Raw genomic sequence first — 23,891 nt, 5'->3', positions numbered from 1 at the left:
AGTTTGGCTATTGTGGACATTGCTGCTAGAAACCTCGGGGTGCAGGTGTCCCGGCATTTCACTGCATCTGTATCTTTGGGGTAAATCCCCAGCAGTGCAATTGCTGGGTCGTAGGGCAGGTCTATTTTTAACTCTTTGAGGAACCTCCACACAGTTTTCCAGGGTGGCTGCACCAGTTCACATTCCCACCAACAGTGCAAGAGGGTTCCCTTTTCTCCGCATCCTCTCCAACATTTGTGCATTTGTAGCAACTGGCATCTTGATTAATGGCACATTATACTCATTTGGGTGATTTCCAGAGGTCTTGTTTGATACAATTTACTTCAATGATTTAAACAGATAAATGACATGAATAGTCCATTTAAAGGCTTCATTCATTACCAAGTGTGATGGGGTAACTCCTCATTTAAGTTTTTTTTTTTTTTAATCAGGCAAGCCACTGTTTACTATTTGCTTACAAATTTTGGTATACTAGAGGCCTCAAACATTTCTACAAATTTTAAAAAATGTCATTCAAATTCTGAATCGCAACATGTTTAAAGACAAAAATTTCTTTGTAATGTCTTTAATTTGTATAAGAATGAATCTTAAATCCTGAAAGTTGACAATGGAAGTATTGGAGATAAATAATATGGTATGGTAGTCAGTCTCCAAGATGCTCCCAATGCTCCTTGTCTTGCCTCCTCCTAGTAATTGTGTCCTTGTGCAGTCCCCTCCCACACTGATTAAGACTGACTTGTATTAATCAATAGGCTTTTGCAGAAATAACGGACTGTGACTCCCAAGGTTGGACCTTAAGAACCATCATTCTTCCATCTTGCTCTCTTGAATCACTCTCGCCAAGGGAAGCCAGATAATGTATTATGGGGACACTCAAGTAGCCCTACAGAGAGGTCCATGTGACAAGGAACCCAGGCCTCTTATCAGCAGTCAGCATCAACTCACCAGGCACACGACCAGTCTGACCGCCAGCCTCAGTCAAACCTTCAGATGGCTGTGACTCTGGCTGACACCTTGACTGCATTGCATGGGAGGCCCTGCCCCAGAACTATCCAGTTGGCCACATTAGAAAAACTGTGTAAGATGATAAATGCTTATTGTTGGTTTCTGCTGCTAAGTTGTGGGTAAACTGTCATACAGTAATAGATCATTTTATTATGAAAGTCTGGGTTAATTTATCACTTAATACACCAACAGTGATGTGAGTTGTGGCAAATCAATCCATCTCCCTGACTTTTTCTCTGTAAAGTGGGGATCAGAGCCTGCTTATCTGGAATGCGGTGAGAAGTAAATAATTTCACATGCAGAGCTAGCAAGAAATGGAGGAAACTTGTACAAAATTTTGGGGTTTGATGTTCCAGAAGGGGGGCTGGAGAACGTTGCTATAGTGTTTTTTCACTGAGACCTAAAGCAGTGTTCTGCCCTAGGTTACATGCAAGGGCTTTGTAAACTGTTGAGTGCTATACAAATGTTATTTATTAGTTTTATTATGCTGTTAGTTCTGTTACAGGGATCAACTTAGATTTTTTGTCTTAGTTACATATACACAAGATAGCAAATTAGAAAAATAAAAAATAGTTAAAGAAGACAATAGGATATTGATTAAGGGACACAGAGGATGCACTGCTTAACTGGGGATGACTCACTAGGTTTCATGTTGAGTCCCCTCATCTGGCTCTGAATGAGGGTGATCTTGTCTCTTGTTCTCCCGGTGGCTACCTTCATAGGAAGAGAAGGTTCTGAGACCCATATCTCTAGCTCTAAAATATACCAAGATTTTCTGCATCCTGGAAATCTCCCTCTGCATTTTCTACCACACTACCATACATATCCTTTAGTTAAATCACTGTATTTCCCTGCAAAATTGCTCATCTTTAGAGTTGTCCACTAGTCCCTCAGGCATCCAAACACGAGGCCTCAGAGTCATTGGCTTCTCCCTTCCACACAATGTTCATGCTGAATATGACCCTCAGACACCCTATTCTCTTTTCACAGGGCCCTTGGGTCTATGCTTTTCTTTCTCACTGTCATTGAGCTAGTTCACAAATTTAATATGAAATTTCTCTCCGGGGTGATTTTCTACATGCTCCTCATTGATTTTGTTGATTTTAGGGATGGCTTTCCTGTCCCTGAGTTGGATCACTCCTGAAGATTGAAATCCACGTGCCCGAATGTGAAATTTATGACCCTGGAAGGCTTGGCCACAACCTATCTCCTTTACCATCCCTCAACCACCATACACAACACTGACCAGTTATGCCAAGAATCCCATCTCCCATCCTCAACGCCATGTGCAAGCTGTTCCTGCTTCCTAGAATGTCCGGATGTGTGAGTCCTGCCTATCAAAAATCTGTTCATCCTTTAGAGCTGAGTCAGATGCCAGGCCTTCTGTGAAGCCTTTTGCTTTGTGCCACCCCCAACTCTCCACACCCTGCAGAATTAATCACCCTTCTGCTGTGATCGTTTACCCCTTTATTTATACCTCTGCCAGAGTACTAACTCCAATGTTTGGCTCATAATTAGTCACAAGTTTGTTTCCCCAACTAGATTGTGGCCTCCTTTAGGGCAAGAAGTGTGTGCACTCCATGCCTCTCTGTCTCCTCATGCCTCACAGAGCCTTGCACACAAATGATTGGGATTGAGCCAACACACACTGAGAGTTATGAAATGCCCCAGCCCTCCTTAAAATGCTAGAGAACAACAGGTAAATTTTAGTACTGCTAGCACTGAGTGCAAGTACAACGAAGAACAGAGCTTTTACCTGGTATTTACATTACAGCTGACACCCTGGAAAACTATTATATTAGAAAAGCAGGTGATAAAATAACAGAGAGGCTTTCAGAATAATGAACATGCATTTTTCCCTAGTTGTGCTTTATTTTATCACAGATTCTAGTTTAAAAACAAAACATTAAAGTATGGTTTGCACCTTACTTCTCTTTTTTTCCCCCCTTACTTCTCTTTAAACCTGGATGCAGCACTCCTCCTGTGAGAACAGAAATGGACAGTAATCTCATAAAAGTGGAATTTGTAGGGAAAAACTTTTCTTCTGAGAAAATGTATTTAATTGAACATTAAAATTCCACCTGTCATGACTACTTATTTATACAAATTGAGCATTGATATTTTTAAAAGCTATTTTAGGCTTGAGGCTGTTGATATTGTTCCATGGAGGAACACTAAATATATATCAATTTCTGCACCACAATACAGAAGCAGTATCTTAATCACAATGATTGTTTCTCATCTTTTTAAAACCACAGGCACATAAATGGTAATCCAGTGATGTCTCTCGCCAATAATGAGGAGGGGTGTTTGTCTGACAGCTCAGTATTTTATGTCACTTCTAATGGAAAGGACATTTTGCACATATTTACAAATATATATTTATATATATGTATATGCACATATATGTATTATATGTATGTATATGCGAATAGGTACATGTATATAAACATGCATTACATTCATGTATATGTGATATGTATATACTGTATTTTTACACTCAGATATAGTCTTGTCTCTGAAACACACTCTTCTACCTGCTCCCATCTTTGTATAATAAAGTCTGTCATGGAATCTTATCAAGCTTCCTTCACTGCACTACCAATTTCTCAGTAGCCAATTCTGAGTTTGCGTTCCCTCGCAGGCATTTTATCTGCCCTGCACTGAGAGGTATGATTAATCACATCCTGTTGCTAGGATACCTGAGAATGTTCATTTATGTCCAATGTTGCTTTGGCAAAATGCGCTATGAAGAAGGCATAGACTCATGACAAGGAAAATTACTGTGCACATGCTACTTATTTAAAAAAAGGTGGTGGGGTGGGGGTGAAGGAGAGAAATGTAACTACCAGATAATATAATGCTAACTCCCATGAATTTTTTAATATCATTTTTGTTTCACCTGGATTTTAGTGGAAAAACATGGGCAATATTTTGGGGTAATAAGAATCTGTAGCACTTCTATACTTTTGAGTTATAGGAAAAGTAGAAGGTGGTAGGGTTTTAATTCAGTTTACTTTAAGGGGTCTAAGAGCGGAAGGGCCTTTAAGATTTACTCGCTTCAAATGCCTCAATCACCGACAGGTTAATGAGGTTACAGTGCTAATTGATTCCCAGAGCTGATCTAAAACCCAGGCTACCACTGCCATGCTTAGCTATTTTAATGTGAGACTTAGGAGAAAAGTAGTCCTTGGAATGTGCTTTTGGGTAATAAGAAATGTCTTTATCAATATCTTAAAAATTACTGCTGATTTGGGTATTAATATACCAAAGATTCCTGCTTACTGACTGCAATGAGAAAGAATATGAATATATAAAGTCCACCTAAATGCAAAGTTTTCTTAGTCAATCTCTTTCAATGGAGAACAGCATGATCTAGTGAGAGGAACAAGGACTTTGGAGTTAGATGGATTGACTTCCCATCTTTCCTACGGGTACCTATGAGCTGTGAGACTGGGATGAGGCACAGAGGTCTTCTCATTATAGGCTTCTTTTGGATCTCCTTCTCCTTCCCTTCCTTCTCTCTTTTCTTCTTGTGTGTGTGTACACAAGACACAGACATATATAAGATATCTCTCTCTCTCCATCTATCTGTGATATTCCAACTGAAAACAGAAACAATTTGAGTTTTACTTATTTTTAAAAATATTTTATTTATTTATTTGAGAGAGAGAGAGAGAGAGACAGAGGTAGCAGACCCTGGGATCAGGACCTAAGCCAAAGGCAGACACTTAACCAACTGAGCCACTTGGGCGCTTAATCACAATGTTTCAGGAGCAGAATGCCAAAAAGACCTTCAGACCTTGTATTTTTTTTAGTATTTTAGCATTTATTAAGTAACTTGAGTTGGACACTATAATGACACCTAAATATTATTTAATTAAATCTGCAATAACTCCAATGAATAGATGATAATTACTTCCATTTGTTGGTGGAGCATGTAGGCTCAGAAATTTTTTTGTAACAGTCACAAGTTTCTGGTCTTGTGAATGGCAGGGTTGGAATTCGAACACAGAAATTTTTACCTTTTCTGAGTTCTCTGGCTGTGGTAATTAGGGCAGTTCTGTAGAGCGGTGAAGAGCTCAGGTCTGTAGCTCTTGCCACTTAATCAATGTAGGATACTGGGCACATCATTTAACCTCTTTAAATCACACTGTATTCATTTGGAAACAAGGGTAAGAGGAGCTCCTATTTCCAGAGGGTCACTGTGGGGGTTATATAAAATGATGTATTTAATAATTATCCCAAATATTTTGAGTACATGATGCAATCACATGTATAATGCCCTCACCTCAGTGCTTAGGACACAGCAACATAGAGTACTGCTATGATAGTGCTCTTTCTAAACATTCCATGTCAGGTGGTCCCTAGTAACATATGACAATACTTAGTATACTCAAGGTGAATGGCTACATTTACACAAATATTATAAAGTTCAGGCTTTGAGAGTTTCTTGATATATATACCATAACTTCTCTCTCTTGCCTTCCTTTAGAATTTTTAAGAAAGAAGTGGCTTTCCATTTTAAAAAATTCCTTTCCTTTATCCTTCATGTCTTAACACTTTCCAAATACAACTTGGTTTGACAAAACACAATTTACATGCAAACTTCTCTCCAGTTATGAATTAAGTTGATATGATCTTAGAATCCTGGGTTTGCGTTTTGAATCCCTACCTGCATTTTGTAGTGAGCAGCAGCAATGGAACTGCCCACAGTGTGACATGTTTTAAACAGAAAGGGAGAGCTTTTCTACAAATCATAATATCTCATTGCCAGTTCTTACTCCTTGCAACAAATGATAGGACCTTGAATAAGTAACTGGACTTTTCTAAGATCCAATGGCCCTTTTAGTTAGTAGATAGATAGACACTATAGTCCAAAAGAAATCACATACATAGGGCTGTGGGGAATTGTTAAGTCCTGTAGAGTGGGAACAGAGAAGCTTAACAGGGCCAATTTAAAGGCCAACTGGTCTAAAAGTGGTCTGCATAAGACTACAGAAACTGCATAGCTTCTGTTCCGTCAACAGTATGAAAAGGCTGCAGCGTTTATCATTTATGCCTGGATTTATGCTGATGTTGAAATGGCCCTGGTCTCAGCCGACAACAGTGATGAGCTTCTGTATGGTTGTGGGTCCTCACCCCCTCCTGCAGGTTTGGATAAACTCCACTTTCTCTCCTGTCTGCTTCTATCTGGTCAGTTGATGTGCTGCTAGGCTGCTTATGTGGAGAGAGTCATTACGAGCACACTGCACGCTGTGAGCTCCAGACAGTGTGTACTGAGCTACAGTGCCTGGCCCTTCAGAAACATATCGCTACAGCTAGAGCAAGGCCTCCAAGGTTGACCATCTGCCTTGGCAGAGCGGACGCTCCATCTGCACTCTCAGCCCTGGGGTCTGCCATCCGTCCTAGCGAGTAGAAAGCCTAAGAGGAACCGAATGCTCAAAGATTTTTCCTGGGCTGACCCCTCTGCAAAAAGACAGCAAAACCAGTATGAGAAATAGCAATTTTATGTTGTCTTGGAAAGTCTCAAGCACAGAATTTCTTCCCACTTAGATCCACCTGACAAGCACATAATTAATGTGACAAGCATCCGTTCCTTTCGGATTCCCTACATTGGCCTGGGTGAATTAAATCTTAGAGCAAAACGTTTGATATTCAGAACCTCATTCTGAGGCAGTCATTTTTGGCAGAGAAGTTTTTTGGAAGATCTTTAGATGTTGAAGTCAGATTGCGGGGTGGGGTAGGGGGTGGGGGGCAGTGGTGGGAATACCCAGTGATTGCCAGATCTTAAAATCTCTCTGCAAAATGGGAATGGTGGCTTTACTGATGTATGCCTTACCGACCAACAAAAGCAGGGATGTATATATTTGTATTTTGCATTGTGCAAGAGAATGTTTCTAGTAAGTTAGGTGTGAATAGTTATTTTTAAAAATTTTTTTATGAATAGTTATTTTTTTAAATTTTTATTTATTTATGATAGTCACACAGAGAGAGAGAGAGAGAGAGAGAGAGGCAGAGACATAGGCAGAGGGAGAAGCAGGCCCTATGCACCGGGAGCCCAACGTGGGATTCGATCCCGGGTCTCCAGGATCGCGCCCTGGGCCAAAGGCAGGCGCCAAACCGCTGCGCCACCCAGGGATCCCATGAATAGTTATTTTTAAATGACATAATCTCCTAGATGTCCTTGGAATGTTCGCTATGCAAAAGAAACAGGAGTGAATTATTTTGTAAAATAAAGAATTGTTTCATAATATGTTTATTCAATTCTGTGTTAGAATAAAAATGACCATATGTTAAGAGGTGGAGTTGAATTCCCTTCCTGCTGAATCTGTCCAGGCCTTAGCAACTTGTATAACAAATTGAATGTGCTAGAAATGCCAGTTTTTAGGCATTGAAACTATATGGACCTTGAGAATCAGATTGCTTCCATTCCCTGGATCTTTGCTCGCTCTGGGAGAAGCTGGCCACAATGTTAGGAGTCAGACCACCCTGAGACCACCATGCTGTGAGGAAGCTCAAGCTAGCCACACATGGAGGTCACATGGAAAGAGAGCTGCCTGAACTGTATAAGACCAGCAACTAGCTGTTCTTGCCATCCAATCCAGGTGCCAGATGTGTGTGAATGAAGAAACCATCTGGAAGTGGACCCTTCAGCTCCAGCCACCTCAGCAGATGCCATGTGGATTAGGGACCAAATGCTTGGCTAAACTCTTTGCAGATTCCAAACCCATAAAACTGCAGGCAAAATAAATATCTGTTTTATATCATTAAATTTTGGTGTACATCCATATGCAGCAATAGAGAGTAAAAAACAACTCCCTTTTCTGTTTTTGTTGTTAGAATATTTATTGATACATCTAGCAATATATATATACATATATATTACTACTTTTTTCCCCGAGAAGGCACAGTTCTCCTAGATTCTTTCTTTCCTAAAATGGTTTGATCAAATATACCTATAAATAGGTTCTATTACCCAGCATTTTAGCATGTAAACTTATTCCATTTCATGAAAAAGAATAAAATCTATTATTATCAAGAGTGTGGTCAAAGCACAATCTCTGTAGATGAATACATATTTTGGATTTCTAAGAGTATTACAATATCAGCCTATGTCCACGTTACCAGTCAAAAGGAAAGCAGAGACTTGCCAGTTAACTAGCATCTTAGAACTTGTAAATCATCAGCGTGGGTATCCATTTGAAAGAACAATATGTAAATTTTCACCCAGGCTTCAAAGACTTCATTGCTTATGGTTAGGATGATATAGAAGCCCTCTGAACTGAAACACTGAAAAGATTCAGTAGCAATTTCTGCTGAATAATTAAAAATTACCTTATTTTCCCTGGGTAGATTTACTTTTAAAGGATAAATTAGTAGAATCTATATTGAATTAAGAGCGTTAATATTATTTAGGGTTAATTTTCTGTATGAAGGCAACAAGGGGAAACATTTCATTACAGAAGGTAATGATATGAGTCCAATCAGAATCTATGCTTGTGAAGTCAGAGTTTGTTCACTTTAAATGGCAATTTATTTGGCTAACAGACACACAATCCTGTCCAGCTTTTCATCTGGAGGAAATAACCACATTTCATTGCTCTCTCTCCCATGCTCTTAATCATCACCTCATTAGCTCATGGAGAAAGCTGGTGGAGGCCAGAGGTGAGCTGGAATTTATTCTTTGAGATATCAGCATGGTTTTCATTTCCACTAGCCCCAAGTTTTTCCTTTTTAAAAAAATCTTTAAAAAATACTCATCATACTCTTTTTCCTTCACATTGACCAGCATCAAAGATGTGGCCCTTAGACATTTGGGGAAGCTCTTATTTCATGGGCTGAAGGAAGAAAATAAGGAAAGTGTGCTTAGATCAGTGGCTATTGATTTACTGCTTTCAGGTATTGCAATGCTCTGAGTAATATTGTAAAACTACCCTCTGAAAACCAGTTGACTACCTGAGTTTACTAGAAAAGTTGTTCATTACCTAGTATATTTTAGGTATAGGAGAAGAGGCTCAGTGCCATTCAGATCTTTAGGAGAAAGCAGAAAGCCAATGTTGTTGAAGGCCTATTACCCAACAGGTAGAAAAGGAAGCATTTTACATCTACAGTGTGACTGTGAAGAGTCGACAGAAACTTCACAGTCAAGGGCAGGGCTGTAGAGGAGTCTGTAGACTGGCTCAAGGAATGAGGCTCCCAGTGGGGGCTGGAAGTGTGCCTTTATCTAATAACGGAGACAGAGCGGGAGACACTCAGGAGGGAAGGGAAATAAGTATCTGAAGGCCTAAGGCAATAAGCTATTTGCCGGCAAAATCTTTTACTGGTGTTCAGAACAGTGTGAGATGATGATTTCAGAAAAAGCAAACCAGGCACTGACACACTACAGGGAGGAGCTCCTTCGGATTCAGCCCACCCAGAAAGGCAGGAAGTAGAGCACCACAGGGGTGGGTGAGGTAAGCACAGGAAGGGAGTGGGAACACTGAGAAGACTCTCCCAACAGTCTCCAGCTACTGGAAGCTTAGAATTGCAGAAACCTTGGGGGCAGTCCGGGTGGCCCAGTGGTTTAGCACCACCTTTGGCCCAGGGCCTGATTCTGGAGACCTGGGATCGAGTCCCGTGTCGGGCTCCTTGCATGGGGCCTGCTTCTCCCTCTGCCTGTGTCTCTGCCTCTCTCTCTCTCTCTCTCTTATGAATAAATAAATTAAATCTTAAAAAAAAAAAAAAAAAGAATTGCAGAAACCTGTATGTGGCATTCAGGGAGAGAGGGAGCAACTTTCTAGCTTCATTGGCCATGGCAGACATAGCTGAGTGCATACCTCTAGTCATTTCTCCTCTTATTCCAAGCTGGTACCCAATGCTCCTCTCACAAGACACCAATGAAATATGACTGGTGTACGCTAATCATTGTGGTCCCATTCCCTCGCTTTTGGTGGTTGTTGGACATTTCTGGACAATGACATGAATTCTGTTGGAGAATTTCACCAAAAGATCTTTCTTGCCAATAAAAAGAGACAGATGAGAGAAAACATTTCCTCTTCTTTCAGTGGGTGTTGTCACATCCAGATATGATGCCTAGAACATGAGGATGAAGCCAACATACTGTAAAGATGACTGAAGGGACACTTCAGGAGAACGTCCCTGAGGTTCTGAGCTACCACAGACCCACCTTACTTCAGGATTTCTTGTTAGGGGTTATTTAACTCTCTCCACCCTTTTGAAAGCTAGAATTTCTAGTTACTTGCAGCTGAAAGCATCCTATATTCCATACAGGCCAACCACAAAATAGAGTTATTCTATGCTAAATAAGCTGAGAATGCTAAGTAATTATTTAGTTAAATGTATCATGCTAAAAAAACAAAAAGTTAAACTGAAGGAAAAAGCACTGCCTTTAACATAGTCCCAGGAATTGTGGGGTTGAGACTACTCCTCAGCCAGAGGCTGCATTCAGAAGGTGCACTCTTGCTGTCTTCCAGACACATCACCTCCACCTACGGTGGGGAGGACCAAGGTGTTCCCCCTTGGAGTCCCTGTCTTACCTAGAGCATGCACTGAGTATTCTGGATATCAGAATTCTCTGGCCAATCATCCCTGAGGCCATACAGGGTCTGGATGGGCCTTCTTCCCAGATCAGATCTCTAGAAGTGGGTGTACTAGATCAGACTGCACCATCGGTGTGAGGCATTACAGGGTGTTCAAAGGATGCCTGGGGCTTGGATGTGTGTGCAGACTGGTGCCAGTTCATGCACACGAAGCTCCTCACAATGCAGGAGGGGATGCAATGGAGGTAGTGAGAAAGGGCGGCTTATACTGGTTCTTTTGGCCCAGGCCCAGCAATTATAGGGGCAGATCTGTCGCAACACATACACCAAAGGTAATTGCTACAAGGATGCCCCGAAATGATGGGCAACATACATTGCTTCACCGGATTCTCACATTAGTCCAAGGAAAGGAAGGGGGAGGTATTTTATCCACAGTTTATAAACGAGGAAACAACAGAAGCTCAGACCTCACCCAAGATTACCCAGTAAGTGTTAGATCCCGGATTTGACCCCAGGACTTTCAAATATCTCATTGTTTACCACATGTACTCCCTTAGATTCTCTGTGATGGTGGTTTATTTTCTGTATGAAATTGAGAGACACAGATGGATTTAAGTTCTCCGTTTTATTTGTGCAGTCTCCAGTGTCCTACTTCAAAAACACTTAGCAATACTCACCCTCAAGAGGTTATATATAAATAAATACAATTCAAGTTTCTTTATAAGTGAATCATTGTTACACTTATTTGTATATTAAAAAATTGAAAAACACATCATGAAATACCATACTGGCATAAAGTAAATAAAATGGGTCAGGGTTAGCCTTTCCTCTTCTCATGGTATTATAGGATATAGATGATCCACTGTCATTTGTATAAAATGTTCTCTGAAGTCTTTTAGAAATGGGTCAACTCTATTCTTTTCACTTTGTTGTGCAAAATACAAGGTTTTTTTTCTTTTACATAAAATTATGTGAACTGGCTGTTTAGATAGCCCCAATCTGTCACTTTGATTTTAAATTCCTCAATTCACTATTTGCTACAGATTTTTAAAAAAGTCATAAGGTGATTTGCATAATATATATGTATATATTAATTTCAGTTTTGTCCTCCAGTTGAACCAACTGTATTTAAATCTGAGTGAAGGCAGTGGAGGGGAGGCTAGGAGGGTTATAGACCTTTACAGCATTGCTTTCCATCTTTTCTGTGATACCTCTTTAAAGAGGAGATGTCAATCCCAAATGTGTATGACCCATTTATATACCCAGGGACACCTAAGAGATTTCTCCCATAACCCTGAATGTCTAAGGGATACTCTTTGGTATATAGTCTTTGCTATATACACATTTTGAACTATTGTGACACTGCCATATATTTTGGAAAAAAAAATCAATACTGAGCGTTAATAGGCAGGTTGATCTCAGTTCTCTAAAAGCTGGTAGGAAATCCTGGAGAAGTGATATAGATATATACAGAAGACAGTCATTTTGAAGGGTGTAGTATAATGTTACAAAATCCAGATCACACACTTGGAGCAGCTAAGCCTTTAGGGTGAAAAAAAATGTAGGTTATTAGCTTTGTCATTATTTTTACCGAGTCAGCATGATGGAGCTTCCGGTTTCTATTTCTGGCTTCCAACAGTATCTACCCATCCAGACGCCACCATGATCAACACAGGCATAGAGCACTCTGTTGCCTACTATTCAGAGCAGTGACTTTTATTTTGTAATGGAAAGGTACTATTTGGGCTTTAAACAAAACAGCAAGGTTAGCTTCAACTCAAGATAGTTCAAAATTCAGATTTTGTTCCTTGGCGTCCAAATGATGCCCCGGTGGGGTAAAATGTGGTAGGTGCATATTTTTATTTTTTGCCATTTCAGAAATATCTGACAGAATTGCATGTAACACTGGAAACATTTGGAAGAAGTGTGGAATGTAGAGGACTCTTCTGTTAAGCTGATCATGCCTCTGGTGATGATGGGTACCTCGTTCTCTGGCTAGCCCCCAGAGACTTTCACTTAATCCTATATTCAATAGAACACTGCTCGCGGGGTGAGGTTGGCACTCGTTGGTGCATGCTTCACCCTACAGTGCACACACAATTTGAAATAGACTGCCAGTAGCTCAGGGCAGGAGGGGAAGAGGCCGGACCTGCTGGGCTATTTGTCATCTCAAACATTTCAAGCATTGCCTACCACCTCCCTAGCAAGGACATGGGAATATCCTTGGCAAGTATCCCGTGGCAAGATCTTTAGTCTTAGAACATACAAATAAGGACTCTAAACTATACACTTGGAGGGAGAGAAATAAGTCTCACCAGTTGGAACTTTTCTTCCTGTGTTTAAGTGACAGAAAACTCTTCAATAAACATCTTAATATTTCATCTTGAAGCTGCATAATTCATATAATGGAATCAAAATACATACATATTAAGGAAGTTTGCCTGTTAAGAACACTTCACAGCCAGCTATGTTCCGTCGGACTCAGGTCTGTTTTCAAAGAAATGCAAGGGTGTTTGTTTGGGTGTTTTTTTTTTTTTTTTTTATTCTAAAAACCCAAGAATTTTTGGTTTTACATTTGTCATTCTGCTATCTCTCATAACCACTATGTGAAAATAAATGTGTATCTAAAGTACGAATGTAATGAGAAAGAAAATTTGCTATTAAACACAAAACAAAAAGTAGCAACCTTTTTGCCTTCTAGGAAAGGGGCAGAATGCCATTTCCAGGGAAAGTGGTTCTTCCCCCGGGGGTTACGAAAGTAAGACCCCTGGGATAGTCTGAGGCTGCGGAAAAAGGAAAGGTGGATTTTTTGGTATAATGAGATAAAAGGAAATGTGGAGATTTTTTTAGAGGTTAAATGGCCCTGAAAAAAAAGTAAAGGGAAAAACGGTCTAAAAAAGGGAGGGAGGGGCCCATGAATGCATGAATATATGATCAGTTGGAACCCAAGGAAAGATACAACTGGTAAGAAATCCCATTCAAGGAAATGGCCAACAAATGTTTGGAATGACAATAACTAATCTAATATTAAGTTGTTTCCAACTCTGTGCTGAGCTGAGCCCCATTCTATGAACCAACCCCATATGAAAAAAAATTGGTTAGGCACAATAATGTTGAGGGTGGCATATGAACTGTAGTTGAACTAATAGAGGCTGAAGAGTGTTTTCATCTGGGAGATAAAACACAAGGTAGGATCAAGATTTTGGCATAAATAGGGACACCTGGGCAGCTCAGTGGTTAAGCGTCTGCCTTTGGCTCAGGTTGTGATCCCGAGGTCCAGGGATCGAGTCCCACATCGGGCTCCCCACAGGGAGTCTGCTTCTCCCACTGCCTACATCTCTGCCTCTCTCTGTGTGTCTCTCAGGAACAAATAAATAAAATCTTTTAAAAAAAAAGAATTTGGCATAAATAGAAGATGAAATATAAGATGACCAAAAGAAATTATAAGCCCCCTGCGGAAGGGGGTAGAGAATACTGGACTTTACATCGGATGAGGGAACTGTCTGTTTATTTGCCTATTAAAATAATGGGTGACTCAAGAAGATTTGGATCTGGGCAACAAAATCAAAAGACAGAAGTACTCTATAAGACTGCCATTAGTCATTTGCATGTTTTGAGTATTGTTAGGACTTAACATGGCCAAGGAGAGGGAGGGCCTGCATTCAGATTCTTATTCTTCCCCTTTGTAATTATATGATCTGGGCCAACTGCTTTCTTTTCTGTATTTCCAGCTCCTCATATTCAAGATGGAAGCAACAGGAAACTATTAGGGTGATTATAAAAAATTTTTTTAAATGTTGACTGTTATATTCTCAATAAATGCTGAATATTAATTCACAACTTTCAAGCCACAGTAAAATAAAAATCAATATGATGCTTTAAACCTGTCAGGATCACATTCTCTCCAATATGCCTAAATTATTCACATATCTCCTATATTCATTAAGTAGTGAAGTGCCTTACCTAGTTGGGATATCATATATTTTCATGTAAATCTAGTTGTCTTTTTTCATCAATTATATCTCATTATCTATCCCAAAGTATTGGGATTTCTTATGTATATTTATTTGCTTATTAAAAAGATAATTAAAGTCATTTCTAAAAAGATTAACTAAATAGGCCTCATTAAACTTTGTAAATATCATGACTTCCAGGAAATCACCATGTTAGGTAAATATCTTCTAGTCCTACTAATAATTATTTCTAATAGAGCCTTTCCTTTCTATAGTGGTTTCCGTTTCATGTATATGATCTCAATTGCTCTTAATGCCTCTGAATTTTTTTATTAAGACAGAATTTTTTACATTTAAAACATTAAACTCAAGTAGTAAAACCCAATTTTTTAATTGCCTTCTTGAAAGTAAAGTGGTATCATTTATCATTGCACTACCCAATCAATATTTTCATAGTTAAGCCTAAGTTTCAAATTCATACACTCACCTATGGGAGTGTGTGTAGTTGGTTATTTGGCTGGTAATCTGTACTGGCACGTTACCACAACAGACTTTTTTTTTTGAAATCCATTCAGTTCAATTTTGTTTAGAAGATTAAGCATCTCTTTGGAGAGCAAAATACCTAGATCAAAACTGACATTGCATTAAATTTACAGGGCGATGCTTTCTGGTTTGGTAGTTATGCTTTAATAATATTTTGTGGCAGTAACAGCATACTACTGCCTGACATTTTCCTCCTCTTTAGAAATTTAAAAAGAAAGAAAGTAAAAGGAAATAAAAAGCTTTCCTGCCACAGGTCAAAGGAATTCAACTACTAACACAATTCTGTCGATTTCAGCAGAGGGGTATAGCACCCACAATATTTCTTTTCCATTTATCTACTTCTAGGAAGAAGTGGATTATTTGAGTGTTTCTAGCCCTACTCACTCCCTATCTTCATTTTTCTATGGTCCCTAAGTACCCCTTATAAAAGTAGAATTTTAAAAAGGGTGGTTGCCATGAGTTTGGAGATGTTAAATCTAACATATTTAGATTGACAGGCCATCTATCTGATTACTCTGGGAATACCTATCCAGTTTTTAGTTTACTAAAGCCTCTTTGCCCCTTCATCATTTTATTGCTATGGCATGGTCTGGGTACTGAAACACAACGCATATATATTTTTTAATAATCTGTGAGAAAACAGGCTTCAAGTTATAACTGTTGCATATTATATTACTTTGGGGACTCTTTTTAGAGGATCCATTTTTCTTCTCTCTTATACACAGAAGACTCTCAAATGTCTCCTTTCCCAACTTTCACTGCCAGTTCTCCACACCACCAACTTAATCTTGTCCCTACAAGGGATAATAATGAAGTGATGATAAAATCCTATGTCCAGGACAAATATTTTGTGGAAATTAACCTGGAGAAAATAAGAGGAATAAAGAGATGCAGGGATAATTTCTTCATGAAATACAGTTCCAACCATTCCTTTTTTTAAAAGATTTTATTTATTCATGAGAGAGAGAGAGAGAGAGAGAGAGAGAGGCAGAGACACAGGCAGAGGGAGAAGCAGGCTCCATGCAAGGAGCCCAACATGGGACAGGATCCCGGGACCCCAGGATCACACCCTGGGCCGAAAGCGGCGCTAAACCGCTGAGCCACCCAGGGATCCCCCAACCATTTAATTCTTAAATGGTTCTTCACTGAGCGCAGACTATCTAAAGGCTGAAAGACTCCTTCTCAACAGCTTCTTGGCAATATTTACCACGGGGGAGGAAATGGTTTAAGTTAGTAAGAGGACATATATGATGCAGGTTGAAGTTGCTGGCCTGGGTGCTCACATGCATGACCTGTTACAAAGAAACAGCCTTGACACTCTGCCCCACAGATAGGCCAGTCCTGGTTGGCCAGATATTCAGCCTCACTTGGATCCAAACCCAGAATGATGAGATTTAGGAGGTCTTACCACCCCATCCTAGCAGAGAGGCACAGTCCTTTTCCTAACAGATGCAATGGGCTTTGTGGCTCTAGCCCAAGCCTTGGTGGAAGACCCAAAGCAATTGATGGAATTAGTGGCTGGTAGGTTTCCATAAGAAGAGCACCTACTGCTCTCTTTCTGTGTAACAGGTTCAACCTAAATCTGCTGAGATTCTAGTAACTCAAAGTATGGAGGAAAGTATATTGTCATTACCTAGGAACTCATCAGATGTGAATAATCTCAAGTCACACTCCAGGAACTACTGAATCCAAGTCATCATTTTAGCTAGATCTAATTTGCATGAACACTTGGGTTTGAGAAGCCCTGGCCTTAGCCACCAGATGAGTCACTCAGAAATAGCACCTGGGCCTCCTGTCACTGGCAATGGGAACTCTGTGCCTGTAGGTAAATATCTCACTGGATGAGGAACTAGAATTCACACCACTGTGTCTAACAATGTTCTGAGAAATTCAACCAGAAGTGACTTGGCAGAGCCAGAGCATGAGTATTTGAAGGGCATGGCTAGCCGATCGGAGGGCAGACCTCGTTGAGAGATTTTCCATGATCTCCTCTGGAGATGGCCACAGCCTGAGAATGACATCACTGCTGGGCTAACAAGTTAGGCTAGTTCCTGGTAGCAGGCACCACCGTAGCCATTCCCCGCTGCTCCCTCCATGGCCCTCCTCCCCAGGAAGCTATGTGCAGCTTCTGACATTTAGTATTTTACTTACTTTTTACAACTAAATCTATTTTGTCCAGTATATTGAGCAGTGTATCACTCTTTCCATTTCTCTGGGTTCACAATTATCTCGTCATTTCTTTTTTTTCTTTTTTTCTTTTTTTTTTAATTTTTTTTTTTTTATTTATGATAGTCACACAGGGAGAGAGAGAGAGAGGCAGAGACATAGGCAGAGGGAGAAGCAGGCTCCATGCACCGGGAGCCTGACGTGGGATTCGATCCCGGGTCTCCAGGATCGCGCCCTGGGCCAAAGGCAGGCGCCAAACCGCTGCGCCACCCAGGGATCCCTATCTCATCATTTCTTACCTTTCTCCAATCTCCGTTGTGCCCACAACTCTGAGGACATCCAGGTATTATTCATCCTTGAGAAGTTGAAACTGAGCTATGACTGTGACACAGAACCACTTGTTTCACCTCAGCTAGCATATTTGGTGACAAAGTTAAGAACAGAACACAGGTATTCATATTTTATCCTAGCACTTTTGAATACGACATCTAGCTGTTTACCATTCACTTCAAAGGTGGGAAAGTTGATAATACTAACATCCTTAAGTTATGAAGCACAGAAGCAACTTTCTCCCAAGAAGTATGTGATTTTGGAAACTGCATTTTATTTTGACAGCTTAGCACAAAGGATCTTTTCTCCAATTCATTTCATTTTCTCTTTCATTATTTACCTCAAGTATCTGAATCCACATGTCTACTATCTATTCAGTAACCAACGGAGTCTCTAATGGTTGGTATGCGTTTCTAAACAAAGACAAAACTATAAAAGTGCTTTTAGGTTAATGATAGTGTCTTACAAATCAGCATTTAAAAAATAGCTGGAGGGTAAAGGTTTTTATGTGTTCTTTGTAGAGTTGAACAAAATGGAATCTACTAATGTTATCCTTTCTATGTCTGACAAATTATGATTTTCTTTGGGAGGTGATGACCACAAAAGATGATCACCTTCTTGACCCTATCCTGGGCCGCCCAAATCCTGACACTGACATAGAGCTATCAGCCTGCCTCTGGAAATAGGGTTGGGTGGTTTGTGTTCCAATCTTGGTATTCTATTTGGACAAAGCATAGGCAATATGTTCTGTTTTTAGTTTTGCATAAGCAACCATTATTACACTCTGTTTTTTAAACTATTGCTGAGGTTAGAAGACAGCACATCAATATATACGACTTAATATATATTAAATCTCAATATAAGATAAACAATATTAATACATAATAATCTATAATTTATATAAAAGAATATGACTAATAAATAATTTATATAATTATATAAATATATATGCTCCATAATACCTAACATATACAAATCATATATTTACATACTGAGAATGCACCAACATATAAAATTTGACAACTATAACATAGTCACTGAATAGGAGTAATAAAAATAATGCTTTAAAGAAAATGTTTCTCCACCACATTTTTTTTTAATTTTTAGAAGCTTGGAAGTATAGACTGCAGATCATTAACAAATAAAAATGAAGCGTCTCCAAATTGGTCCAGCAGCTGCCTCCCTGACTACCATATATTGCAGGTCTTATGAGAAGTAGTTTTTGTTTTTTTTCTCTGATACATTTCATTAGTTTCAAGGAGCTCCATTGGCAGACTCATGTCTGTCACACTGTTTACAAACTTGTCCAATCAGATAGCAAATACACTAGATTTCCACTGCTTTATGAAAGCAAAGTACTCAACACACACACACACACACACACACACAGGAAAAAAGAAATTCTTATTTCCAGAAGGATATCAAAAAAGGAAGGATAAAAACAAACTGTGGGTTGCCAACTGGTCTTATCTAAAAGTATCACTCATTCTCATTTGGCCGCTGATTCAATGTTGGGAAAATACATTCCATCTGACGCCAAATGGTCTGAAGTTACAAATTTACTTCACTGATCCTTTTGTGGGTAAAATTCACGTGAATATAGATTACTGGACCATGACAACATGTAAAAGTAGACAAAACTAGGAATGCTTTTTTGTTTATAACAAAACTTAAAAATCTCAGTTACTAGGTGTCAATGACTTACGATGAACTATTTCTTCCACATAATACTCCCACAATTCAAACCTTCTTGTGTCTGCTCTTACAGATGGAAAACATTCTTCTCAAGGTACAGAGTAAAAGTGATGAAAATTAATTACCGAATACTTAAATGTTTAAAGGTCTATTTTTAATAGATAAATATTTTTAGGAAGTTCTATGGTACCTATAAGATTGTCATGGATGCCTGAATCCAGGCAGCAAATTATTAAAAATTCCAAAAGATCAAACAATTTTAACACATGTGCAAACTCCATGCCCCTTTGACCCAGGTCCTGATAAAGATGTGAAGTTCACAGAGCTGAAATCTGAGTAGCCTCTGGAGGCTGCCATGCCACGGTAACATAATTTACCATGTCATTACCACTGTTACCATGTCTTCAGCTTCAAAGTATGTGGTATCCAGGTGATAAATTATTAAATCTGACATTTCTCAACATTCGTGAAGTACTTTGGTAAAAGGACTCTGCTTCCTTATCTAAATATGCAATTTAAAGACAATAGGTTCTACTTGAAAAGGATTAAATTCCTGAGAATTTAGTTAACTGACATAATTAAAAATTTGAGGCTTTTTCTGATATGGGACATTCCAGAAGCAGTGGCAGTAACTGTTCTTAAATTAAATTAAATTAAATTAAATTAAATTAAATTAAATTTTTAAAGGGACAACTTGTTTTTAATGAATGTGTGTATATGTGTGTGTGTAATATTGGTTCACTTCAGTAGATTCAGATTTTTGAGGTTTCTAAGGTTCCATTTAAAATTATTTGCAAAAGGGGAACTCTCTGGAACACTTTAGTACCTTATCAGCAGTGAACCCTGGGATAAGTGTGAGTCGGTGTGGCAACTGAGAGCCAAATGCCAAAAAGTTCAGAATGAATATGCACAGTCTTTAGGTCTGCACCCTGTTCCAACTCTTTGTTTAAAGTCATCTAGGGGGGCACTTGGGTGGCTCAGTGGTTGAGCAACTGTCTTTGGCTCAGATTGTGATCCAGGGGTTCTGGGGTTGAGTCCTGCATCAGGTTCCCCACAGGGAGCCTACTTCTCCCTCTGCTTATGTCTCTGCCTCTCTCTCTCTGTGTCTCTCATGAATAAATAAAATCTTTAGAAAAAAAATAAAGTCAGTTAGATTTTTGTTTGTATTTTACCAGAAGAAGCCCAGAATAGACTTCTTGTCTGCAGTTAACACCAGGGACTCTTGCTTTCCCCCCACATAATGTTGGGGTCTTGCCAATGTAATTATATTGAGGATATAGATCATTTGTATGAGCTTTGAGTCCTGTGCATCACTCTTCCATCCACAATCAGGACAGAAAACTTAGTATAGGGGTTGTTCCATATTTTCTCCATACAGTAGGGAAAGGAGACAAGAGCTACATGCCCAATGAGGGGGAAAGGAGGTGTACGGGGAGGATAACCAATCACTTAAACACATATTTAGCCCTTCAGAGAGGTGATCTGTCAAATGGATTCTCCTGGCTTGAATACATAGCATAATTGCAAACATTGATCAGGGAATTCTCACTCTACTTGAAGAGGCAGTCCATCTATGTTTTAAACCATGTTCTTATAAGGTGCATAAAATTCTGAATTTATAGCTTCACATGGTTCATTTAATTCACCAAGCTCGAGTTTATTGACTCTGCATGGGAACTTTAGAACAATTCTTTTAATAGTTGGTGCTAGTGGTGTTTTTTCTTCTTCTTTACCAATATTTAGAATCAATCATATTGATAGAAGTGAGAAAAGTGATTATAATTTTGGTTAGAACATAAATAAAAATCAAGGAAAATGCCAAGTGGCTAAAATGCTGATCAGCAGATTTTTCAAATTCTCTTGGAATGCTTTAAGGTGATAAATATATAGTTCCAACTTACAACATACATGCATCTTTTTTTTACCATATTCTTTTCTTATTCTTCTTTGTATGTTCACTTGTTTCATCCCCCACCCCCCACCTACCCAGATGGTATAAATGTTCTGGTGAAGAGGAAATATGACTGCTCTATCTAAATCTTCCATAGCACTCAGCACAGTACCTAATAAATCTTTGTTGAATGAGTCTTGAAAACAAAAACTCCATTTCATAACAGATAAATGTTGTGTGTGGGGGTGTGAAGGAAGCCTTGGTGTAGGTATTTTTATTGCAACAAAGAAACAGACATCTTTGGGGGAAAGTAGGGAGTGAATAAAGTGATTCCATCTCTACCAACTCTAGATATTTTCAATCTATGGCTTTGGAGTGTCATACTGTAGGAAAATTTGTAACTTGCTAAAATAAATAAGCAAATAATGTGTCTTACTCATATAAAGACAAGAAAAGATATGACATGGTAGAAGGGATTCATGATTGTGTCCGTTATTGTTTCTACAAGTGAGAAACAAGGTCCTAGAGTATAGTATGTATAGCTGTCCTATATCACTAACACATAATAAGCTCAGCCCATGTATTTCCAACTGAGGTTTGTTATGGATGTTTTCTAAGTGGCAGTGTGCCCAGCTCTAGCCACTCTTTAAAATAATTCACATGGAAACATACAATTGATTCTCATTATTTGTGGTAGTTATATTCCATAAAGTCACCACAAACACTCAATTAACCAACACTGAACACTGCTCCTAGAGGAAGAGTGTGTGTGTGTGTGTGTGTGTGTGTGTGTACATGTATCTTATATAGATTAAAATCTTAAATTCCCAAAACAATCATCCTGATAGAGTCTATTTTTCTTTATTTTACAAAAGAAAAATCAAGATTCAAAAGTATTGGGTGACTTACTAATGACTCTTACTACTTAAAACAGTAGTCAGAGTTGGGACTCAAACCCCATCCAACTGGCCCCAAAGTCAAGCCTCCTGTACTACCCACTGCTGGCCCCTACTGTCTCCATCCTCTGGTCACCTCCATAGGAGAGCTGAAACCTGAAAGTAGAGCATGGCCTTCTTTGATCTCAGCTGAAAACACATGCTGGGTGTTTTGGGTGACACACATTTTTGTCACTCTGTGCGTGTCCATGTATGCCTGTCAAAGTGCAATGAGTATTGATTTGGGAGTTATAAATAAATTTTGGCAAGTAAGCAAATCTGCAAACCCAGAATCCACAAATAATGAGGACGGACAATATTTGTAAATCTTGCATCAGCACAGATCACTTAAGGTTAGGAATAAATTCTGGGTGGCTCAGTTCCTAGACCAAAGTCCTGAATAGGTTTGAGGTCCCCCATGTACTTGTTTCTCTACCACCTGCTACTGGCGATGCCTGTGGGTGTCCTCTGAGAATGCTCCTAGACACCTAGTACTGAATGTTTGCACTCTATACCACATTTCATCCAACGTCATTGTCCAGCAACACCTATCACAATGGATTATGGATTTTCTTCTTTGATAACACAGAGAGGCTTGCAATGCACACAAAATACTGTCTTTGTACTCTAAATTATAGAGCTGGTTAAAGATAAATATAGAATGGCATTTTGTAGGAATTTTAGTAAAAACTCACATTTTCTGAAAATGGCAGCAAAAATTTTTCTTGGAATTATATTCCAAAGTAAAGGATATTCTTAGTTGAAGAAAGTGGCTTTATCACAATATCTGGAATTTCTTGTTCATTTTATCTCTGATGACTAAAACTTGTATGATGAAAATTTCCTTTTTGTTTTACTTTATCACAATCTACTGGCCACTACAGAGCACAATCTAGTGGCCGCTACATTTTGGATTCCTTCTACAAAGATTTAAAAAGTGATTCTTAACTGTCATGCTAATATACAAGAATATATTGAAATCATGTCATGAATCTATACATTTATAAATATTAAATATTGTAATAGCTTTATATTAATCCTGTAACATACTATCACAAACTTAGTAGCTTAAAACAACACAAATGTATTATCTTATAGTTCTGAGGTCTAAAATGTGGGGGCAGAGTTGCACTGTGTCTGGGGGTTTTCAGAATCCATGTCTGGCCTTTTACAGTTTCTAGAAGGTATCCACATTCCTTGCTCACAAAACCTCCTTCATCTTCACAGTCAGAAATCACCTTGCTCTAACTTGTTTCTGCTCCCATCTCTCTTTTTTTTTTAAAGATTTTATTTATTTATTCATGTGAGACAGAGAGAGAGAGAGAGAAAGAAAGAAAGAAAGAAAGAAAGAAAGAAAGAAAGAAAGAAAGAAAGAAAGAGAAAGAAAGAAAGAAAGAAAGAAAGAAAGAAAGAAAGAAAGAAAGAAAGGAAGGAAGGAAGGAAGGAAGGAAGGAAGGAAGGAAGGAAAGAAAGAAGAAAAGAAAGAAAGAAAGAAAGAAAGAAAGAAAGAAGAAAGAAAGAAAGAAAGAAGAAAGAAAGAAAGAAAGAAAGAAAGAAAGAAAGAACGAAAGAAAGAAAGAAAGAAAGAAAGAAAGAAAGAAAAGAGGCAGAGGGAGAAGCAGACTCCATGCAGGGAGCCTAATGTGAGACTTGATCCCAGGTCTCCAGGATCAGGCCCTGGGCTGAAGGTGGCACTAAACCGCTGAGCCACTCGGGTTGCCCCCATCTCTCTTCTGACTCTGACCCTCCCACCTTCCTCTTATGAGGATCTTTGTGATTATCCAGGGCTCATCTAGATAGTCCAGAATAATCTCCCCATCTCAAGGTCCTT

At 39.0% G+C, this 23,891-nt stretch overlaps 1 protein-coding gene across 3 annotated transcripts in view; it reads right to left on the bottom strand.

Annotated features, from left to right (window-relative positions):
- Nucleotides 1-23,891, bottom strand: part of CHST9 (carbohydrate sulfotransferase 9) — a 241,856-nt gene that overhangs the window by 135,935 nt on the left and 82,030 nt on the right. The window lies entirely within an intron of this gene.

The sequence above is a fragment of the Canis lupus genome, chromosome 7, assembly GCF_003254725.2.
Source record: "Canis lupus dingo isolate Sandy chromosome 7, ASM325472v2, whole genome shotgun sequence".
Taxonomy (NCBI): Eukaryota; Metazoa; Chordata; class Mammalia; order Carnivora; family Canidae; genus Canis; species Canis lupus.
The sequence above is the reverse complement of the archived record's forward strand: the minus strand, read 5'-3'. Positions and strand labels throughout refer to the sequence as shown.